Raw genomic sequence first — 22026 nt, 5'->3', positions numbered from 1 at the left:
TGCAAAATTCACATTTTAAAATTTAAATATACAGCACAGTAACAGGCCATTTTGACCCATGAGTCCATGCTGCCCAATTTACACCCAATTAACCTACAGTCCCCCCCCCACAACATCCTATACATTTTGAACAATGGGAGGAAATTGGAGCCCCCAGGGAAAACCTACACAGACACAGGGAAAATCTACAAACTCCTTACAGACAACATGAGAATCAAACCCCGGTCCCGATCGCTGACGCTGTCAAAGCGTTGCCAACTATGCCATCCCATTTTTGTTAGGGAAATATTGTTATTGAAAAACAGGTGAATGTCAATAGATCTGAAGTGAGAGAGATGGTAATTCCATCGCCCTGAGGCATCGGAAAATAATGAGTTGGAGTAAAGGCTGTAATAAAGTTTGATCTTGACACTGCTTAGGCCAAATGAGAAGCATGCCCTAGTCTGTATTTGGCTAAATACATGTGTATATTGGGGCAGCATGGTTTATCTAGTGGTTAGTGCAATGCCTTGACAATCAGACCTGGGGTTCAAATCCTGTGCTGTCCGTAAGAAGTTGGTACGTTCTTCTCGTGCCTGTGTGCGTTTTCCATGGGGCACCCATTTTCTCCCACCTTTCGAAATGTACTGTGTAGATTAATTGGGTGTAAATTGGGCAGCATGGACTCATGGGTCAAAATGGCCTGTTTCCAAGCTGTATGTCTAAATTTTAAAAAAAATCACAATGGGAAAGTTTAAGGGAGCTGCACGGTTGTCACATTGGTTAAAAAAATAAGAGAAGGTGCCTGATCATGGTTTCTCTTGTATTTTGATCTAGACTGTGTGAGAATTTTTCATTTGTCCTACTTCCTGATCTTTCCTCGTAACTGAACAATTCTTTTCTTTGTGCATGTACAGACTCTGATGGTTTTATGCTGCATGTGAAAATTCTATTATCAGAAACTTTGGTTCTTAGGATTGATCAAAAAAATAGTCCAAAACATTTTAGTTCAATGGATTTCTTCAAAATATTCTTTTGCAAATAAAAAGCATTCCATAAGCAATAAATCAAATACACATTCAAACAAAGAAGAAGCCGCCTGCAGTCAAAATCATGTTATCAAGGTTTTTGTGTTGTTTCTTACATACACAATCTAATTCAGCAGAGCTAATCAACAATTTGTATTCACAATCAATTCTTACTTAAAATTATACATTCATGTGTAATTTATGATAATTTCTATAAATTCTTGGTGATTTGATAGATGTCCAATTGGATTATGCATAATGGTATCACAGCACCCAATTAATCTTCAGCCATCCTGCCTGGTTAAGGCTCCACATTAAAATTCATGCAACTTATTCATTGCCTATTGTTTCTGGACCTTGTTGCAGTGGTTCAGCAAAACCAAGAAAAGTGCATAGGCAGTATGAGCACCTCTCCCTGTGAAATCAATAGGGGCTGCCTCTTTAAATATTTTAAAGTCAGTGTGATGCTTGAAATTAAAGTTTATAGGGAAAAGGCACATAGGTGGAGCTGATTCCATGGCCAAATCACCCATTATTTTGTTAATAGTGCAGCAGGATCGATGGGCCAGATGGGCTTACTCCTGCACCTGTTTTTTTTTAATGTTCTTTCACCTTTATCCTTGTGGGTTCACATTTCATGCAGGATACCACTCATTGTACTCAAACTATTTTCATGCAAATTCGATAACCCAACAAGTGCTTTAAGATGCTAAGTGAACATGTTGAACCAATTACATCCAGGTCTTGGGGACCCACTCCTGCATCTGCACCTTCCCCTTCCACTGCCATTCAGTATAAATTTTAATTTAGACACAAGGCATGGTAAGAAGCCTTTCCAGGCTATGAAAGGTGGAGAAAACTAGAGCGCTTGCATGTTGCATTTATATTGTACAAAGAATGTACCAACTCCTTACAGATATCCCTGGATTCAAATCCCAATTAATGATGGTGTTGCTAACCATGTCACCCTAACTTGGAAGTCTTCCTGGTCCTCTGAGAATGAACATCATACTTCCTCTCCATTTCCTTGACCAATATATCCAATGTTGCAATGGAAACTCATTTGTTTGTCCATAAGCTCAGTAATTAATTCTGGCAAATACTGTTAAATTTTACACTTGTGACAACAACTAGACCTCTGCAGTTGTAATTTTTAAGAATTGAGCACATGAGGCTATAAATGCACCCACCCTGTTTTGTTTCTAATAATTCAAGTGGGAGAATAGACAATGAATTTCAATTCTAAACATGCATTGCCATATTCGTGTGCTAACAAGAATTGCCTGATAACCAAAAGTACAGGCAAAATTTAGTTTTTCAAACATCAGCTTGGATGATTTGCTGATGTACTGGTTAAATCCTATTCAATATATTATCCCGATTGTGCCTTGCCCTGATTTCCAACTTGCTCATTACTACTCACAGATATTTTGGGGTCAAATCATGAGATCAATCAATAGACATACATGGATTCATTTTAATTGTTAGTTTCATTTATAGGATTGAAGACGAAGTCTTACAAATTTGACATTGCTCAGCTCACAGTGTAAGCTCCAACCTCAGAAATGGATACAAAGAAGTTTTCATATCAAATATAGGCTTCATTAAGGCAGCAGGTGGTTTGGAACATCTCACTACTGTCATTCAATGTATTTCTGTGAATTAATTGCTTTTACTCAGCAGTCTATATTTTTGAACCTCTACAATTTTCTATCCACCAAAAGTTGTATTCACATTTTGTTTTTTTTTCATGTTTGCTTTGAATTTGCACTACATGCTAACTTTTCCTTGGAATTCAATTAATTTGACTTGTATATCAAAGCCATTAGTTGTGCAGGAAGCCAAATATGCAACCTTAGTGATAAAAATATTGATCAGAAATCATATCCTACAATAAACTAATAATTATTGGATATTATTACTGACGAAGGGGCTCAGATCCAAAATGGTGATCACCTTTTACTTTCTATGTGTCTACATTTAACTATGACATATTGTACTGACAATAACCGCACCAGCAGTGCAAGTATAAGACAGCTTTAATAAACCAATATGTACACTAAGAGGTCTTGTCTCTCTGCAAGACAAACCTGGAAGGCTAGACTGTCGCTCTGGGCTGCTTTATGTGCCACTGGTGACCTAGTGGTGTAATTACATATCACCACACTATGAATGCTGTGTTATCTGCAGAATTTTATCAGCTTTTCATGTACTGCAAGTCATTGGTATTTGTATTAAAATATGAAAGTTTAATGTATATTCTCTCAGGTGTCAAAATCACACTCCTTTGGCAGCATTTCACACTTGATCTCATCAGCCCAAATTATTCCCTGCATCTGGAAGATATATTCCTTAAATTTCTGCAGCTCTTAAAGGTGACTGTATTGGCAAAATTTATGGCATAAATGTGGAAAATGCAAATTATCTTTAACCTGTTGCATAAAGAGTTGAATGCAGATGTAACCAGACAGAAAATGGATAAGAATTAGGACCTAGAGACATGCATCTCATTTTTTGTTGTTGTCCTGTGCAAGAAATCCACCAAGAAAGTCAATCCAAATAGCAAAAAGAAATATTGATGAAAGCAAAGATTAAAGGAGTAAATCCAGATAGAGAAAAAAAATTAAAAAGGTAATTTCACCAATCTCAAAAAAAACACAAACTAAAAATAATTAATCCAAGATGCAGATGTGATGAAGGCCTTGATAGTCATCTTTGCCCCAAAGATCACAAATTCTAAAATGGAAGTAATCACACATGTAATTTACCCTCACAATCTCTCAGTTGATAAATGAAACTTGAGAATTAGGTTTGCAGGAATTTTTAAGAATGATGTTGATAAGATTCTGTCAGGTAAGAGAGTAAAATGTGAAATTCACAGTAGGTAGTCTAAGCTAAGATACCAAAAACACACTGCTGGAAAATCATGTCATGCAACATCCACATATTGCTCCAGATTCCAGCATCTGCCATCACTGGAACCAGTGTGCACCTTATCTTTCACAGGATGGCTTGATGGATTTTATCTTTTAGTCACGAGACCTTGCTGGACTTGGCACTGCAGCCATTCCAAAGGGAAGAATGGGGGAAAAAAAGTCACATTCAGGCTGCAGGTAGCAGAAACTAAAGCTGTGATGGTCTTCTGATATTTTGTGTTCATTAAAAGAAATTAAGTAATAAAAAAACATAAAAACACAAGTTCATGTCTTTTTCTTTGGCTTGGCTTCGCGGATGAAGACTTATGGATGGGGTAAATGTCCACGTCAGCTGCAGGCTCGTTTGTGGCTGACAAGTCCGATGCGGGACAGGCAGACACGGTTGCAGCGGTTGCAGGGGAAAATTGGTTGGTTGGGGTTGGGTGTTGGGTTTTTCCTCCTTTGCCTTTTGTCAGTGAGGTGGGCTCTGCGGTCTTCTTCAAAGGAGGTTGCTGCCCGCCAAACTGTGAGGCGCCAAGATGCACGGTTTGAGGCGATATCAGCCCACTGGCGGTGGTCAATGTGGCAGGCACCAAGAGATTTCTTTAGGCAGTCCTTGTACCTTTTCTTTGGTGCACCTCTGTCACGGTGGCCAGTGGAGAGCTCGCCATATAACACGATCTTGGGAAGGCGATGGTCCTCCATTCTGGAGACGTGACCCACCCAGCGCAGCTGGATCTTCAGCAGCGTGGACTCGATGCTGTCGACCTCTGCCATCTCGAGTACTTCGACGTTAGGGATGTAAGCGCTCCAATGGATGTTGAGGATGGAGCGGAGACAACGCTGGTGGAAGCGTTCTAGGAGCCGTAGGTGGTGCCGGTAGAGGACCCATGATTCGGAGCCGAACAGGAGTGTGGGTATGACAACGGCTCTGTATACGCTTATCTTTGTGAGGTTTTTCAGTTGGTTGTTTTTCCAGACTCTTTTGTGTAGTCTTCCAAAGGCGCTATTTGCCTTGGCGAGTCTGTTGTCTATCTCATTGTCGATCCTTGCATCTGATGAAATGGTGCAGCCGAGATAGGTAAACTGGTTGACCGTTTTGAGTTTTGTGTGCCCGATGGAGATGTGGGGGGGCTTGTAGTCATGGTGGGGAGCTGGCTGATGGAGGACCTCAGTTTTCTTCAGGCTGACTTCCAGGCCAAACATTTTGGCAGTTTCCGCAAAACAGGACGTCAAGCGCTGAAGAGTTGGCTCTGAATGGGCAACTAAAGCGGCATCATCTGCAAAGAGTAGTTCACGGACAAGTTTCTCTTGTGTCTTGGTGTGAGCTTGCAGGCGCCTCAGATTGAAGAGACTGCCATCCGTGCGGTACCGGATGTAAACAGCGTCTTCATTGTTGCGGTCTTTCATGGCTTGGTTCAGCATCATACAAGTTCATATAAAAACACATTAAATCCATAAAGTTAATTACAAGCATTAAAAATAAATGAAATAAGGTTAAAAATTAACTACTTATTATTTTCACAATCAAGAGTCTATTTAGTGTCATTTGCACAGAAATGTTCCCTTTGTTTGCCATGCAAAGACAAATATGGTGCCACCACCGAGAAGCAAAGAGGCATCGAGCATCCATAGATCCTACTGCTTCTAACACACAAAGTCATGGAGCAGAAATAGGCCATTTTCCCCCTTATGCCTTTTCTGGCATTTGAAACATGATTGATGTAATTTTCCTCTCAACCTCATTCTCCTGCCTTCTCCCCATAACCTCTGACACCATTGCTAATGAATCCTATCCAATCCTTTCAATATTCAGTAAGTTTCCTCCTTAACCCCCTCACAACCTCCTGCAATGATGCAGTGGCTGAGGCTATCATTCAAGTGGGGCTTTATATGTGATGTTTATCTTAGCATCCCTTCATCTCAGCATGATGAGATGCCACCCTTGGGGTTAACCTTCAGTCTAGAGACATAGCAGGAAATCATCTGATTTTCAGAGAATTCTGCACAAAATTGTAGAATAAGCTACAGGCACACTGCAATGAGCTAACCATATTTTTCAGACCTAATGGATGAAGATCTGGTCAATCCAGCCTATTAACTAATTGAATAATGGTACAAGACACCCAGGATCCATTCTACACAGTTTGGCTCTTCCTACTGTTGGAGTTGCAAAGTAATCACTTTTCCAGAGTACTTGCTTGACAAATTATTTCTTGTGCAAATTAAAGCAAATGGCTTAGTGAGGGAAAAAAAAACCCTTTTGATTTTAAAAAAAATTTATATTGTATTTGTACAACTGGCAAATTCCAAAGAAGAAGTTGGGATTTATTGCTGGATTCACTCGATAGAGTATTCTGTAGATGCACAATGTAAAATTGTCAGATAAAACTGAATTGCTGAGCATTAAAATAGCAAAGCAGGATTTCACATGAGAACCACAAATAAGTTCATGTCTTAGTAAATACTTGGCTACATCATGTTTAGCTTGCTAAAAATATAATGATGGGCATATCTTGATTAAATTGTATGACCATATCTCCTGGTCTTAAGACATATTCAGGAGAATATGTTTTTCCTCAGGCTAGAGTTACACCATTGTTGCCCCCTTTAAAACAAACAGGATCCTGATATAGATTAAACTCCTACTAAAAAAAAATGCATTTATATGCTGTGATGTCTACATGATATGAATGAGCATGCAGGAAGGAAAAGATTAGCTGTATTGTCAGATGATAAAATGATGCAGGAAGTGGTTTAAAGGAGGTGGTAAAGCCTTATGTGAAGGGTCTTTCAATGAATTTATAGAACATCAAAAGTTCAGCAGAGGAACAGACCATTCAGCCCTCATAACTGTGCTGAACATGATGTCCAAATTAAATTAAACCTCTATTGTTTGAATCTAATCCATCCGTCCCTTCACATTAATGAATTTATCTAGAAGCCTATTAAATGCTACTATTGTACCTGGTTCCATCACAGCAGAAACCAATTCCAAGCACATATCTTTCTCTGTAAAATATTTGTCCTGCAAATCTCCCTTAAACTTCCTGCCCCTCATTTTAAACACGTTCTCTACTGTGTGACAGTTTTATCCTGGGGAAACCAATCTGACTGTCCATCCTATCAATGCCTCTCATTATTTTATAAAACATTATCAGGTCACACCTCAGCCTCCTGCACTCAGAGAAAACAACCTGAGTTTGCCCAATTTTTCTCCATAGCTTGTACCATCTAAACCAGGCAAGATCTTCTGTACCCTTTCCAGAGCCTCCAGATATTTCATACAATGGGACAACCAGAATTGAACCGAATATGGCAAAAAAGCCTAATCAAAGGTTTATATAGCTGCAACATGAACTCTTTACTTTAATATTCACTGTTCTATCCCATGAAGCCAAGCATTCCAAATGCCTTTTTTTTTATCACCCCATCTACTTGTGTGGCCACTTTCAAGGATCTATGGATCTGCAGTCCCACATCCCTCTGCACAGCAAGACCTTTTAGAACCCTGACATTAACTATATACATTCTGCTTACATTTGACCTCCCCTCCCAAAATGCAACACCTCACACTTTTCCGCATTAACCTCTATCTATGATTTATCACCCCTTATCCAAAATTGAGATATATCCTGCTATGTTTTTAAAATCCCTCTTCGCTGTTCACAACTCCAACAATCTTTGTATTAAGTGCAAACTTACTAATCTACCCATATGCTTTTTCATCCAAGTCATTTATTTATATATTAATACCACTGGTCACAGTCTTCCAGCCCAGATAACAAGCTTTCATCCCTAGACTCTGTCTTCTTTGCACAAATTTCACATCCAAACTATCAACTCACCATGGATACCACGCATCTGTACCTTCTGAATCAGCCTACCACAAATAACTTACTGAAGTCTGCATAGACAACATCCAATCCCCTATCCTACAATTATCGACCATCTTTGTCACCTCCTTTCTCAGAAAAACTCATTCAAATTGGTCAGACTTGATGTTCTGCCTTCATTAAGTCATTAATCTGACCATGACTGTCCAAATTCATCCCCTAACTATCAGTATTTAGATCCTGTAAAATCCAGTCTGAAGCAAGTGGAGGGTCCTGTAAGCATAATTGGAAAGTTTAACCTTCTTCTAAAATGAATGAAATCAGAATCAGTCACCAGCTTTATCTGTAACAGTGGGAAAGTAGTTGGGGATACTTCTACTTCTTATCCATTTTCTCCATGGTTACATTTGCATTCAACTCTTTACACAACAGGTTAAAGCTAATTTGCACTTTCCACATTAATGCCATACATTTGGCCAACAGTATCTTTTAAGAGCTGGAGAAAGTTAAGGAATGTATTCCAGATGGAGGGAATACTTTGGGGCTGATGAGATCAAGTGTGAAATACTGCCAAAGGAGTGTTGACAACTGAGAGAATATACATTAAATTTTCATATTTTAATACAAATACCAATGACTCTTGCAGTACATGAAAAACTGATGAAATTCAGCAAATCACACAGCATTCATAGAAAGTAAAAGGCGGTCACTGTTTTTCTTCTAAAGCAATTGAATCAGAATCAGCCACCAGCCTTATCTCAAGCCATTATGTTAAATATTTATCCTGGGTTTCTTTCGTATCTGTAAAAGTGAGAAAAGTAGTCAGAAATATTTATGAAGGTTACCAGGGCAAGAGACTGGAGCTCAATTATTTAAGTTCAAATAATCAGTAATAGTAATTATGGAATTATAGAGTAGCATTTTGGCTCACAGGTGCTAAGTATCAATTGGACAGGACACTGAAGTTCCTTGAATTTACTTCCTTCATATTACTGAAAGAAAAACCTAATGCATGATGCTATTGAGTGGAGCTGTATATTTCAACAATGGCTTTTTTTGTTCATAAACCAGTTGCGTGGGAAGTTAGTACCACCCAGGTTCCAAAACATGAGACACTATTTTTTAATAGCCATACATCTCTAAACACAAATCCAAACCCAGATGCAGGTGGATAGGTTTTGGGATTGTCAAGTGAAGTTTATTGTCATATGATTGTACAAGTACAACCTGACAAAACAGAGTACTCTGGACCTCAGTTCAAAAATATACAGACACACAATCAGACATTACACACATACAGACAAATTAATACATATGCAGTACAAGTATTATCTCTATACAAATAAATATTGTTTCAAGAATATAAGAGTCGGGGGATGTCTCGTGATAACGTAGAGACTAGAAGTGGAAAACCTTCCCCTCCGGGACAGAACAAATTTAAAACTCAATTAAATTGAATGTGAAGACGTACAGAACACAATTGACATGGCAACAAAACGGACAACAGAGGAGGAAGACAAAACAAAACAGGTGAAAGACAGACAGCCAACACACAAGGAAAGGACCAACAGTTGCAGCACCTCTACTTGATTGTCGGGCGACTAGGCTTGCCACCCAGCAACCTGAGGCGTCCCTGCAACAGCAGGGATGCCTGGGTGAGTTGGGGAGGGGTGTGACTTAACAGCGCATGTGCGGTGGATATCCAAAGTTATAACGGAGTGACTGTTTACAGCAATGGAGGTCCCGAAGATCAGGAAGAAGACTGAAGAGGACACAACAAAGAATGAAACTAACAAACAACAATCAATGGAGACTGAATTTCAGGTACCTGAGGAAGAAGAAGCAGTTGGTGGGGAAGAGGGGGAAATAGAAATAGATGAGCCAGTAGGGAAAATAGAAGAAAGTGATAGTGATAATGACAGAGAAGAGTTATCAGAGGAAGCTACAGAACTGATTGATCCTGCACCATATTAAACAATACCAAAAGGATGTCACTGGCTCTTTGAAAAATATTATAAAGGAACTCTCACAGTTGCCTTTAATTAGACAAGACATTAAGAACTCAGATGTTAAAATCAACAAAGTGTATGATCTGGTAAAAGGGATCCAACAGAGACAAAATGAGACAGAAGAAAAGGTTAAAAAAAAAACTTGGAGATGGAACACACTGCTTTACAAATGGATGGGCCATATGAGAGAAATTATACGATTAAAGAACTCACTAAAAACTAGCTGAGAAAATGGACATTTTGGAGAATTTTAGCTGAAGAAACAATGTTAAAATTATTGGGTTGAAAAAAGGTAAAGAAGGCTCTAATATGTTACAATTTATGCAACAATAACTACTGCAAGAAAATATGGTGAAATTCAAATTGAATGAGCACACAGAGTCTATAAATCTAAACCTGATGAGAATCCATGCCCTATTTTAGTTACGTTTCTCCGCTATAAAGAAAAAATACTAGAGATTTGACAGCTGAAAATACTAAAGAAAGGAAAGCCCCATTGGATGTGGATGGAAAACCTTTTTTTTAATCCAGACATTAGTGCTGAATTGTTGAAAAAATGTAAAAGCTTCAATCCAATTAAAAGTAAGCTGTGGAAAAAAAAAAGGATTTTATTTTGCAGTATCCAGCTTCTCTGAAGATTTCTATCCTTGGAGAAATAAGTCAAATCTTTTTTGACCCAGCAGATGCTCATGAATTTGCTGAAAAACTTTCTCTCATGAAAAGAAAAGAGGGAAGTCTGGGCACTTGAAAGACTATGGTTTGTCTTCCTTCTGAAAGATAATGAGTCTGTATGCCTGTATGCATTGTTGGTTTTCTTTTTTAATAGAGAAATTTGTTTTTATAACTCAGAAGAGTAGGAGCCCCTATGACTGGCTTCTGTAGAATTACGGACACTGTTGTGAATCCATCTGCAATCCGAATAATGGAGGGACCTAGCGGTGCCCTAGAGTGCTATGGTATTGCTTGGGGATCTGTCTTATTTCTTTCTTTACTATTCTTTACTCTTCTATATGTATTTAAATATTTGCAGATGGTATTTCAGTTTTGTCTTGTGCTACAGTGTTTGAGAAGTTGGAGAACGAAGGAAATTAATTGTATTATGAGACCAGAGATTGATTTATTTATGATATTACAATGCTAATGAATTGAAATTTGTCAGTTTTAATGTTAACAGGCTTCAGCACCCTATAAAAAGAAAGAGTGTATTATCCCATATAAAGAAAATGAAGGTGAATATTGCATTTTTGCAGGAGACACATCTGTCGGAAACTGAATATTCAAAATGAAATAGAGATTGGGTAGGTACAATAGTTGCATCACATTTTAACTCTAAGGCTAAAGGAATAGCAATTTTGATTCATAGGAATATTTTGATAATTGTAAATGATACAATTCTTGACCCGTTTTGAAGGTTTGTAATGATTAATTGACAAATATATTCGGAATGTGGGACGTTATTGAATCCATACGCACTGAACTTGGATGATAGTAAATTTATACAGGAAACTTCGTTGTATTTAAGTGAAGCTACGGACAATATTTTGGTAGGAGGGGGTTTTAAGTTTTGTTTAGATCCTTTATTGGATAAGTCATCAAAGTCAATTATTAAATCTAAAGCTGCAGATAAAACCAAAAATGTAATGCGGGAACTTAACCTTGTGGATATTTGGAGAAAACAGAACCCTAGAGAGTGAGATTATTCTTTTTATTCTAATCAACATGATTCTTATTCAAGACTTGACATGCTTTTAATATCAGAAAGACTTCAAGGTAGAGTACAGCAAGTTCAGTATAAAGTGAGATGTATTTTGGACCACTCCCCCATATTATTGGTAATTAATTTGGAAGATATGCAAGACATAACTGTCAGATGGAGATTTGACAATACATTACTGAAGAGAGAGGAATTTTGTCAGTTTGTTAGAGATCAGATTAAACTTTATTTGGCCACGAATTAAGATACAATGGCCAATAAGTTTATTTTGAGGTCAACTAACAAGCTTCTCTGCTAAAATTAAAAAGGATTTTTATGTCTCACGTTAATATCTTGGAAAAGGGGATAACAATATTGGAGAAGGATCTATAGAAACATTCCTTGGATTGAAATAAAGGAATATTGTTAAAGAAAAAATTACAATATAATACTTTGCAACCCTCTAGGTTGGAGAAAGTAATCTTGAGTAGTAAATAAAGATATTATGAACTAGGTAAAAGAGTGCACAAAGTACTGGCATGGCAACTAAAAATGGAACAGCAATCTAAAGTAATCACAGCAACTAAAATAGGAAATGACACAATATCATACAAACCTAGTAATATAAATGATTCATTTCAAAGATCTTATTCTAATCTGTATCAATCTGAGTCACTAAAAGATAACGGGAAAATCTTGAGTTTTTAAAAATCAGGTAAAGTTATTTAGCTTAAGTACAGCTGAGCAACAGAGATTGGGTACTTCTTTTATGATAAGTGCAAAGGTCATAACTTCTTTATAGAATAATAAATCACCAGGTGAAGATGGTTTTACATCCACATTTTATAAAGAATTTAGAGATGTTTTAATCCCAGTTTTTATGCAAATACTGACACAAGTGACCAAATAGGGTGATCTACCTGACTCCTTTAAAACTGCAATCATAACAATAATTTTGAAAAAAGACAAAGATACATCAATACCAGCTTCTTATAGACCAATATCTTTATCGAATTTAGATTACAAAATATTGGCAAAATTGTTAGCTAATAGATTTTTAATTAATTTTGGTTAAAAATAATTCCAAAGACCAAACAAGTTTTATTAGAAATTTAAAATTGGTAAACAATGTAACTTGATTTATAAGTCTGACTCATTGGGTACAATTGAAAGGAAAAACAAGTATTGCAGTGGCACTAGATGCAGAAAAGGCTTTTGATAGAGTTGAGTGGGACTTTTTATTTCATACATTTGATAGATATGGATTAGGCCGTACATAAAGTGGGTAAAAGCTTTGTAAATGGAACCTAGAGGACAAATTATAACTAATGGTATTATGTAAAACTATATTTGCCTGGGAAGATCTACTAGACAGAAATGGCCTCTATCCCCGGCTCTTTTTGTATCTTAGTAATCTTGACAGATCCTGAGAACTTAATAAATCATTTGCAGAAATTGTTAGAACAGTATGGGACAGTGTCAGGTTACAATATTAATTGGAGCCAGAGTGAAGTAATACCTTTGACAGTAGGTGATTATACAAAATGTAGCCAAGCCTCAAAATTTAAATGGCCTAAAGAAGGAATAAATTATTTGGATATTAGAATAAACACATCTTTAGATTCTCTTTATAAAATTAATTATGGACCTTTATTTAAAAGAATTGAAGAAGATTTACAGCATTGGATAGATTTACCTATAACTTTGATAGGACCAGTTAATTGTATAAAAATGAATATCTTTCCAAGAGTCCAAAATTTATTTCAATCATTACCTAATGTATTGGCATAACAACTATTAATGTTCCCAAACAATTTTTTTAAGATTTAAATAGGATAGTTGGGAACTTTTTATGGAAAGGTAAAATGCCAAGGATTGCTATAGAAAAATTAACTTGGAGATATGAACAAGAAGGGCTACAACTACCTAACTTTGAACTCTATTATAATGGAGAACAATTATGGTTTCTCTCCTCTTTCTTTGAAGAGGGAGACAAGGAAGCATGGGTAAAGGCTGAAATGAGTAAAATTGGAGAGCAAAAGTTAAAAGAAGTGATGTATAAAAGGAATGAAACTTTATTAGTAGGGAAAGTGAACACCCCAATAATTAGACACTTAGTTGAAGTATGACATGAAGTATGGGTTGATAGGAATAAAGATATATGGACTAGCAAATATGCCATTAGTAAACAATACATTGTTACTGTTTAAGGTGGGTAATAAGAATGTTATTGATTGGTCAAATAAAGGAATACGATATATTAGGATAGACAACTAATGTCATTTGACCAATTAAAAGAAAGATGTGGAATACAAAACAATACTATGTTTGGATATTACAAATTAGGGGTGTATTTGAGGAACAAATTATTGTCAAGTTATTGGTTATTACCAATTTATGAAATCGAAGGTGTTATAACTAATTGAATGTTAAACAATATATATCAGTTATGTACCAATTACTCTTAAAAGGGATTAAAAAGACTAATCTGACTAAATCCAAAAATAGGTGGGAAGAAAATTTAAATATACTTATAGCTGATTACAATTCGGCTGAGATAATGTGAAAGGTATTATTAATGTTGCTACAAAATGGTTCAGTATAATTTTATTTACACCACCTATACATCACACCTCAAAAGCTTTATATCTTGAAATAGAGTTGATCAGATAAGTTTTTTCGACATGGACAGGAAAGTGGAACCTTCTTACACTCCCCGTGGGCATGCTCTAAATTAAATAAGTTTTGGACTAATTTGATAGTTTTCTTAAAGCAAGTTATATGGATTTTGTTTCCTCGAAACCCTGCATTATTTTTATTCAGAGATTTATCTGTTATATCTTCAGACTCAAATATTAGCTGGCTGCAGAAAGAATTTTTTTTAAATTGCATTAGCAGTTGCTAGAAAATGTATTATGGTTTCATGGAAACTAGAAACTGATTTAATGCAGGAATCCTGGCATAATTAAATCTGAAGTTGTATTCCTCTAGAACAGGGTTTTCCAACCTGGGGTGCTTGCACCCCCAAGGGGTGCAAGATAACATTTCAGTTTTTTTTGTTTATATTAAGGGTACTGTCCTATATAATCAAGATAAAAATATTGATTGTTTTAAAAGTCCAAATTAAAGATGGGGATGCCCTCTTTTTTCTCTATTCAATAGAATGAGATTCTCTATGAATTTTAGCTCATTTCGACGGCTGTTCCCTTTTAAATGGCATCGCCCGATAACTTATTTTAAATCAGGACATTTAAAATGGGGGCCAAACTTCTTGTTTCGTGATTTGTAGTGAATTACATTTGATTTCTATTTCTTATTATTTATTTGTGTTATGTAAATTATTAATGAACCCTTCATTATGTCAAAGAAAAGGAAATGGATTGATGATTATGTGCAGTTTGGTTTCACTTGCACCAGAACAACTGAGGATCTGCAAAAACCCTTTGTGATGCTGTCTTTTCAAACGCAAATTTGAAGCTATCTAAACTGCAGGAACTCTTCAACAACCGGCATGGTGGACCAGATGTTGCAGGCCATGATGTTGAATCATTAAAAGCTAAAAGGGCCCGCCTTGATTCTCGAGCAACCCTTCCAAAAATTAGGTTTTATATCTGCTGACAAACCACGACTGATGGCTTCATACCACGTGGCATATAAAGTAGCCAAATCCAAGAAGCCTCATACAATTGCAGAAGAGGTGATAAAACCATGTACATTAGAAATGGCAACAATTGTTCTGGGAAAGGAAACCTCAAACAAGCTTAAATTAGTGACGTTATCAAATAATGTTATTGAGAGCCGAATTGGTGATTTGAGTTTGGACATTTTGGACCAAGTTATCGCAGATATCAGGGCTAGTCCCTTGAAAATCTCTCTCCAGTTGGATGAAACAACTGATGTTGCAAATTGCAGTCAACTCATCTCATTATTGAGGTATGTCCATGATGGTGTCGGAATGGAAGATTTCCTGTTCTGTGAAGATCTGAAAACAAACACAAAAGGAAAAGATGTCTTCCAGTGTGTGAAGGAAATCTTTGTGAAATATGACTTATATATCCAAATTATTGGTTCTGTGTGTACCGATGGTGCCCCTGCAATGCTAGGAAATAAATCAGAATTTTTTGCACTGATGAAACAAGAGATTCCACATTTGCAAGGTACCCACTGTTTTCTTGATCGATATGGTTTGGCATCAAAAACATTGCCTCCAAAGTTGAAAAAGGTCCTTGACACTTCTGTGAAGACCATCAACTGGATTAGGGGTTGTGCTCTGAACCACTGCCTCCAAGTCGCTTTCTGAAGATTTTGGAAGTGAGAATTCAGTTTTGGTTTTCCACACGGAAGTCTGCTAGCTGTCACGTGGGAGAGCTTTAATGCGCTTCTTCAAACTGCGAGAAGTCAAAGCTTTTCTAAAGGAATGTGACTACTATCTGCCCAGAGAAATGGAATCACAAAAATTCAACCAAATGCTAGTCTATTTGAGTGATATTTTCACTCATATGAATGACCTGAGTGTATCTATTCAAGGGAAAAACAAACATATTGAAATGCTGCGAAAAGTTAAATGCTTTCAAAGAAAAGTTACATCTTTGGTGTCGACGAGTTAAAAGAGGGAATCTTTCAAATTTTCCATCACTCAAAGAAATGATGATGAGTCCCAAATTCCAAGTGTGTGTGAAGTAATTGTGGATCATTTGGAAATACTATCAAAGTCATTTGATGAATATTTTGGAGGAGGAGAACTGGAAACTTCTGAAGAATGGATTATAAATCCATACTCCTTCAATTTGGATAATATGTCGGATGATGAAGAGCTGAAGGAAGATCTTATTGAACTGTGCACAAATCATGTTCTTGAAATGCAGTTTGAAAGCAACACTTTGGAACAATATTGGTGTTCGGCAATGGACATGTTTCCAAGACTTTGTGAAAAAGCACTAACTGTGCTCATCCCATTCGCGAAGACATACTTATGCGAGTCTGGATTTAGTGCCCTTGTGTCAGTCAAGACAAAATCTAGAAATCGCTTGGGTGCACAGGCAGACGTGCTGATTGCTATCAGGAACAAAGTGCCACGTTTTGAAAAGCTCTTAAGCAATAAACAGGAACAAAAGAGTCATTAAATTTAAATTGGTTTATGAACATGTGAACATTAGTTCTTTAATTTTTTTGAAAGAAATTTCACGCATGGATGAAAATTTAATTTTTTTGTAGGGTTTATGCAACTTTTAATTTGTTGTAATATTTTTTCTTTTTTATATGTTTCATTTTTGTTTATATATTATTAAAAATTGATTATACATATTTGTTTTGGTCACCTTCACCTTTATTCTTAAATTAATTATTACTTTAAGGGGTGCGAGAACATATTAAATTGCTTTTAGGGGTGCGGGGCATAAAAAAAGTTGGGAACCACTGGTCTAGAACAAATTACTTATAATTTGAGAAATAGATTTAAAGATTTTTTGAAGATCTGGTGTCCAAACATGCAAATAAGAGGCCAATCTGTTTTTGATTCCTTTTCCCATTTTGATGATAAGATGCCATTATTTTAATATAATTTCTGTTTTTTATCAATATTACGTTTTAAATTTTAAAAAAGTATTAAGTAGTGAAATAATCTTTTGGATTCTCTCTTGTAATATGATATTTAATAATTGGTAGTAATATAGTAGTATGGCAAGGAGAATCCTGGTTGACTAAGCAATATTTATAATATGTCCATTTCTAACTCTCAGAAATGATACATACATATATATATATATATGTTACCGGGAATTATATGGATTAGTTGAAGAGTATTTATTTTCTTTTTTTCTTTTTTTCTTTCTTTTCTATGGGATATTTTCTTTAGTAGGAGGGTGTGGAGTTGGGGGTGGTAGGGAGGAGGTAAAACTATTAAAAATGTCATGTATGAAAAATTGGATTGTATATCAAATGCTTTGTAATTGATTCATAATAAATGTATTGATAAATAAAATTTTTAAAAAAGAATACAATAGTCTCAGATGGTTCGTGTGAGCAGTTTATTTGATGATTCAGCATTCTCACTCCCCTTGGGAAGAATCTGTTCATCAGCCTCGTAGTGCTGGCTCTGATACTCCTGTATCTCTTCCCCAATGAGAGCAGTTGAAAGATGCTGTGTGCAGGTTGGAAGGGGTGCTCAATGATTTTGCAGGCCCCTTCAGACAATGATCCCAGTAGATCACATTGATTTGGGGGGGGGGGGGGGGGTGGGAGGGGGGAAGGGAGATTCTGCCATTATTATGTTCCAGAGAATGTAGCTCCAATTCATTTCTCTATAGTAATCATACCACATTGTGAATCAGCCAACCAGGATGCTCTTGATAGAGCTCCTATTGAAGGCTAAAATAATTAATGCTGATAGCCTTGCCTACTTCAGTCTTCTCAAGAGCAGTTGCTGTTGCACTTTCCTGACAAATGAGGAGATGTTGAGTGTCACTGGTTAAATGAATTCCAAGTGCTCTCCACTACAGAGTAATTGATGCGAAGTGAAGGGTGGTTGTTCCTGGACCTCCTGAAGTCCATGATCATCTCCTACATTTTGTCCATGTTGAGACTCAGGTTGTTACGCTCTTATCATTTCACGAGATTTTTGACCTCTTTGTGGTGCAATTCATCATTGTTGCTGATGAGGCCAACTTCTGTTGTGTCATCTGCAAACTCGATGACACTGTTGGAGCTGGATCTGGTGATGCAGTTGTAGGTTAGTTGCATGAACAGGAGTCGGCTGAGCACACAATGCTCAATATTCTCCTACCAACACAGACAGATTGTGGTCTTTCCATTAGGAAGTCCAGGATCCAGTGCTGAGGACAGCTGCTCCATCAGCCTCTGGGGTCTTCTTTTGGCTTGGCTTCACGGACAAAGATTTATGGAGGGGGTAAAAAGTCCACGTCAGCTGCAGGCTCGTTTGTGGCTGACAAGTCCGATGCGGGACAGGCAGACACGGTTGCAGCGGTTGCAGGGGAAAATTGGTTGGTTGGGGTTGGGTGTTGGGTTTTTCCTCCTTTGCCTTTTGTCAGTGAGGTGGGCTCTGCGGTCTTCTTCAAAGGAGGTTGCTGCCCGCCAAACTGTGAGGCGCCAAGATGCACGGTTTGAGGCGTTATCAACCCACTGGCAGTGGTCAATGTGGCAGGCACCAAGAGATTTCTTTAGGCAGTCCTTGTACCTTTTCTTTGGTGCACCTCTGTCACGGTGGACAGTGGAGAGCTCGCCATATAACACGATCTTGGGAAGGCGATGGTCCTCCATTCTGGAGACGTGACCCATCCAGCGCAGCTGGATCTTCAGCAGCGTGGACTCGATGCTGTCGACCTCTGCCATCTCGAGTACTTCGATGTTAGGGATGAAAGCGCTCCAATGGCTGTTGAGGATGGAGCGGAGACAACGCTGGTGGAAGCGTTCTAGGAGCCGTAGGTGGTGCCGGTAGAGGACCCATGATTCGGAGCCGAACAGGAGTGTGGGTATGATAACGGCTCTGTATACGCTTATCTTTGTGAGCAGGAAAGGGCTTTGGCAAATACTAGAGTGCATCGGATGTCCCCCAAAGTTCCTCAACATGATTATTCAACTGCACGAAAACCAACAAGGTCGGGTCAGATACAGCAATGAGCTCTCTGAACCCTTCTCCATTAACAATGGCGTGAAGCAAGGCTGTGTTCTCGCACCAACCCTCTTTTCAATCTTCTTCAGCATGATGCTGAACCAAGCCATGAAAGACCTCAACAATGAAGACGCTGTTTACATCCGGTACCGCACGGATGGCAGTCTCTTCAATCTGAGGCGCCTGCAAGCTCACACCAAGACACAAGAGAAACTTGTCCGTGAACTACTCTTTGCAGATGATGCCGCTTTAGATGCCCATTCAGAGCCAGCTCTTCAGCGCTTGACGACCTGTTTTGCGGAAACTGCCAAAATGTTTGGCCTGGAAGTCAGCCTGAAGAAAACTGAGGTCCTCCATCAGCCAGCTCCCCACCATGACTACCAGCCCTCCCACATCTCCATCGGGCACACAAAACTCAAAACGGTCAACCAGTTTACCTATCTCGGCTGCACCATTTCATCAGATGCAAGGATCGACAATGAGATAGACAACAGACTCGCCAAGGCAAATAGCGCCTTTGGAAGACTACACAAAAGAGTCTGGAAAAACAACCAACTGAGCCTCTGGGGTACGATTGAATTAAACATGGAGCTGAAGTCAATGAACAACAACCTGGCATATGAGGAGTTGCTCTCCCGGTGGGCGAGGACAGAGTGAAGTGACAAGGCTATAAGCTATAGGATTGGAGGAAAGGGATTGGTGGGTTCAAAAGGGGCATAGAAGAGGAAGCTTGAGATATTGCTTGAATCAGAATTCAGAAGGTTATTAGAAAATATGTCAGATGTCCCAATGATTGGAAAGCGCCAAGAATGATTAATTGTTTCTGAAATTTTGTTGAACCTCAAGGCTTTTTTCTGAAGTCTGGATTTCACCTCTATATTTGATGTGCCAACAGACATTGCACACACCACTAAAGACCTATCAGATGTTATGCCAAATATTATGAATTTGGCCAGAAATACATAAAACATGCACTGATTTTGGGCCAATGTAGTTCATGATGGAAGCAATATGAAGGGTTCTCAACTGGACTGCCTTTGCTGTGATAATCACTGGAAAGAGTGTCAAGAAAAACTCCATTAAAGGCTGTAACTAGGTGCAGGAGAGAGAAGGAAAACTCCTTTCTATGAATATAAATGTGGGCACCCCCTCATGATTGACTGGTTATTAAGTCCCAATACAGTACTATAACTAAGGAAACAGAGATTGCATCATTCATCCATCATGTACAAAGGACAAAAGAGCCTGCAATAAGTGGTGGAAAACCAGGGACGAGAAATCAAATTTCTTGATAGCTTATTTTTTTTTGAATACTTTATTTTAAAAGTTTAAAACTACAATTACATTCAATTGTAATAAAATACATATAAAGAAGAATATATGTGGACAATATATATGTATATATAGAAAAATGAAAAAACCAAACGCCCCACCCCTTTCCCTTACCTCACCACCCTCCTCCCCCTACAATTACCCACTAAAAGCAAGAAGGAGATAATTAATTATGTATATAATTCATCTTTACTGCTGAGATACCAAGAATCATCACCAGGACAGATTGAGAGCTCTTATCTTCAAACCAATTTGTAAATATGGGCTCCATCCCTTAAAAAAGAAATGATATTTATCCCATTAATTATAAATTATCTTTTCAAGGGGGATACAAGATTTCATTTCAGATTTCCAAATGTAGCCAGACATTTCTTAGATACAGCTAAAGCTAATCATAAAAATTCAATTTGATACATAGTTAATCTTAATTTTAAATTAATCATTTTAATATCGCCTAATAAAAACAACATTGGATCAAAATAGAAGTTTTTTTTTCCAAAAGTAGTTTAACTTGTATCCAAAAATTATTTTTAAATTTTTTTAGGGGTTAAATATAATTGATGTAAAAAAATATATTTTGGACTAACCTGTAACTTACATTAATAAGTTTTGTCATATTATCTCAACATAAATTTCTCCAATAATTTTCATCTTTCTATTCAAATCAGTTTCCCATTTTAATCTTGATTTATGAATATTTAATTTAGACATTTTCCTTTGTAATAATTTATACATCTCTGAAATAAATTTGTTTATATCTCCTTTAGTGAGTAGTAATTCTAAAGCAGATTTTCAAAGTAATTTTAAACTGTAACCTAACTTTTCAGTTAAGCTTGGTAACAACAACAAAAAATGTATTATTAGGAATTTTATATTTTTCCTTCATTTGATTAAAATAAATAAATTTCCCAGCCTCAAAACAATCCTCCACCTTTTAATCCCCAACGGATTCCATATCTTTAAAAACTGATTATTAACAGTATAGGGAAAAAGTTTATTGTGATATAAAGGCATTTTAGGTGAAATCATACTTTTTCCACTTATCTCATAAAGGAAGGTGTTTTGAATAAATTTCTCATCGTCTATATTAGGTGCATAAATATTCACAAGAGTCCAAATCTCTGAACAAATTTGATAATTCACCAAAACAAATCTTCCCACAGAATCAATAACTACTGATTGCAATTTAAATGGAAACTTTTTATTAATTAAAATAGCTACTCCTCTCGCCTTAGAATTAAAAAATGAAGCTATAACTTGACCAACCCATTCCCCTTTCAACTTTTGATGTTTTTTTCTCTGTTAAATGTCTCCTGAAAAAAAAGCAATATCAACTTTCAACTTTTTAAATATAAGCTAACAATTTCTTCCTCTTAATTGGATTATTGATCCCATTCACATTAAACATTACATAATTCAAATTATTTACCACCATAATATAATTTTAAAGATATATAACTCTCATCTCCTAATCCAGTAGATCTCAGCTCCACAGCTAATCATAAAAACAAACATCTCCAAATATAGAAAAACAAGAAATCCCCAAAAAATAAAAATGAGAAAATATACAAAAATAAACAGAAAAAGTACTGATAAGATCAGCACTA

At 37.0% G+C, this 22026-nt stretch overlaps 1 protein-coding gene across 1 annotated transcript in view; it reads right to left on the bottom strand.

The window, feature by feature from the left end:
• Positions 1 to 22026, bottom strand: part of alkal1 (ALK and LTK ligand 1) — a 61086-nt gene that overhangs the window by 12584 nt on the left and 26476 nt on the right. The window lies entirely within an intron of this gene.

The sequence above is a fragment of the Narcine bancroftii genome, chromosome 2 (assembly GCF_036971445.1).
Source record: "Narcine bancroftii isolate sNarBan1 chromosome 2, sNarBan1.hap1, whole genome shotgun sequence".
NCBI classification, from domain to species: domain Eukaryota; kingdom Metazoa; phylum Chordata; class Chondrichthyes; order Torpediniformes; family Narcinidae; genus Narcine; species Narcine bancroftii.
This window is presented reverse-complemented; position numbering and strand designations above follow the sequence as displayed.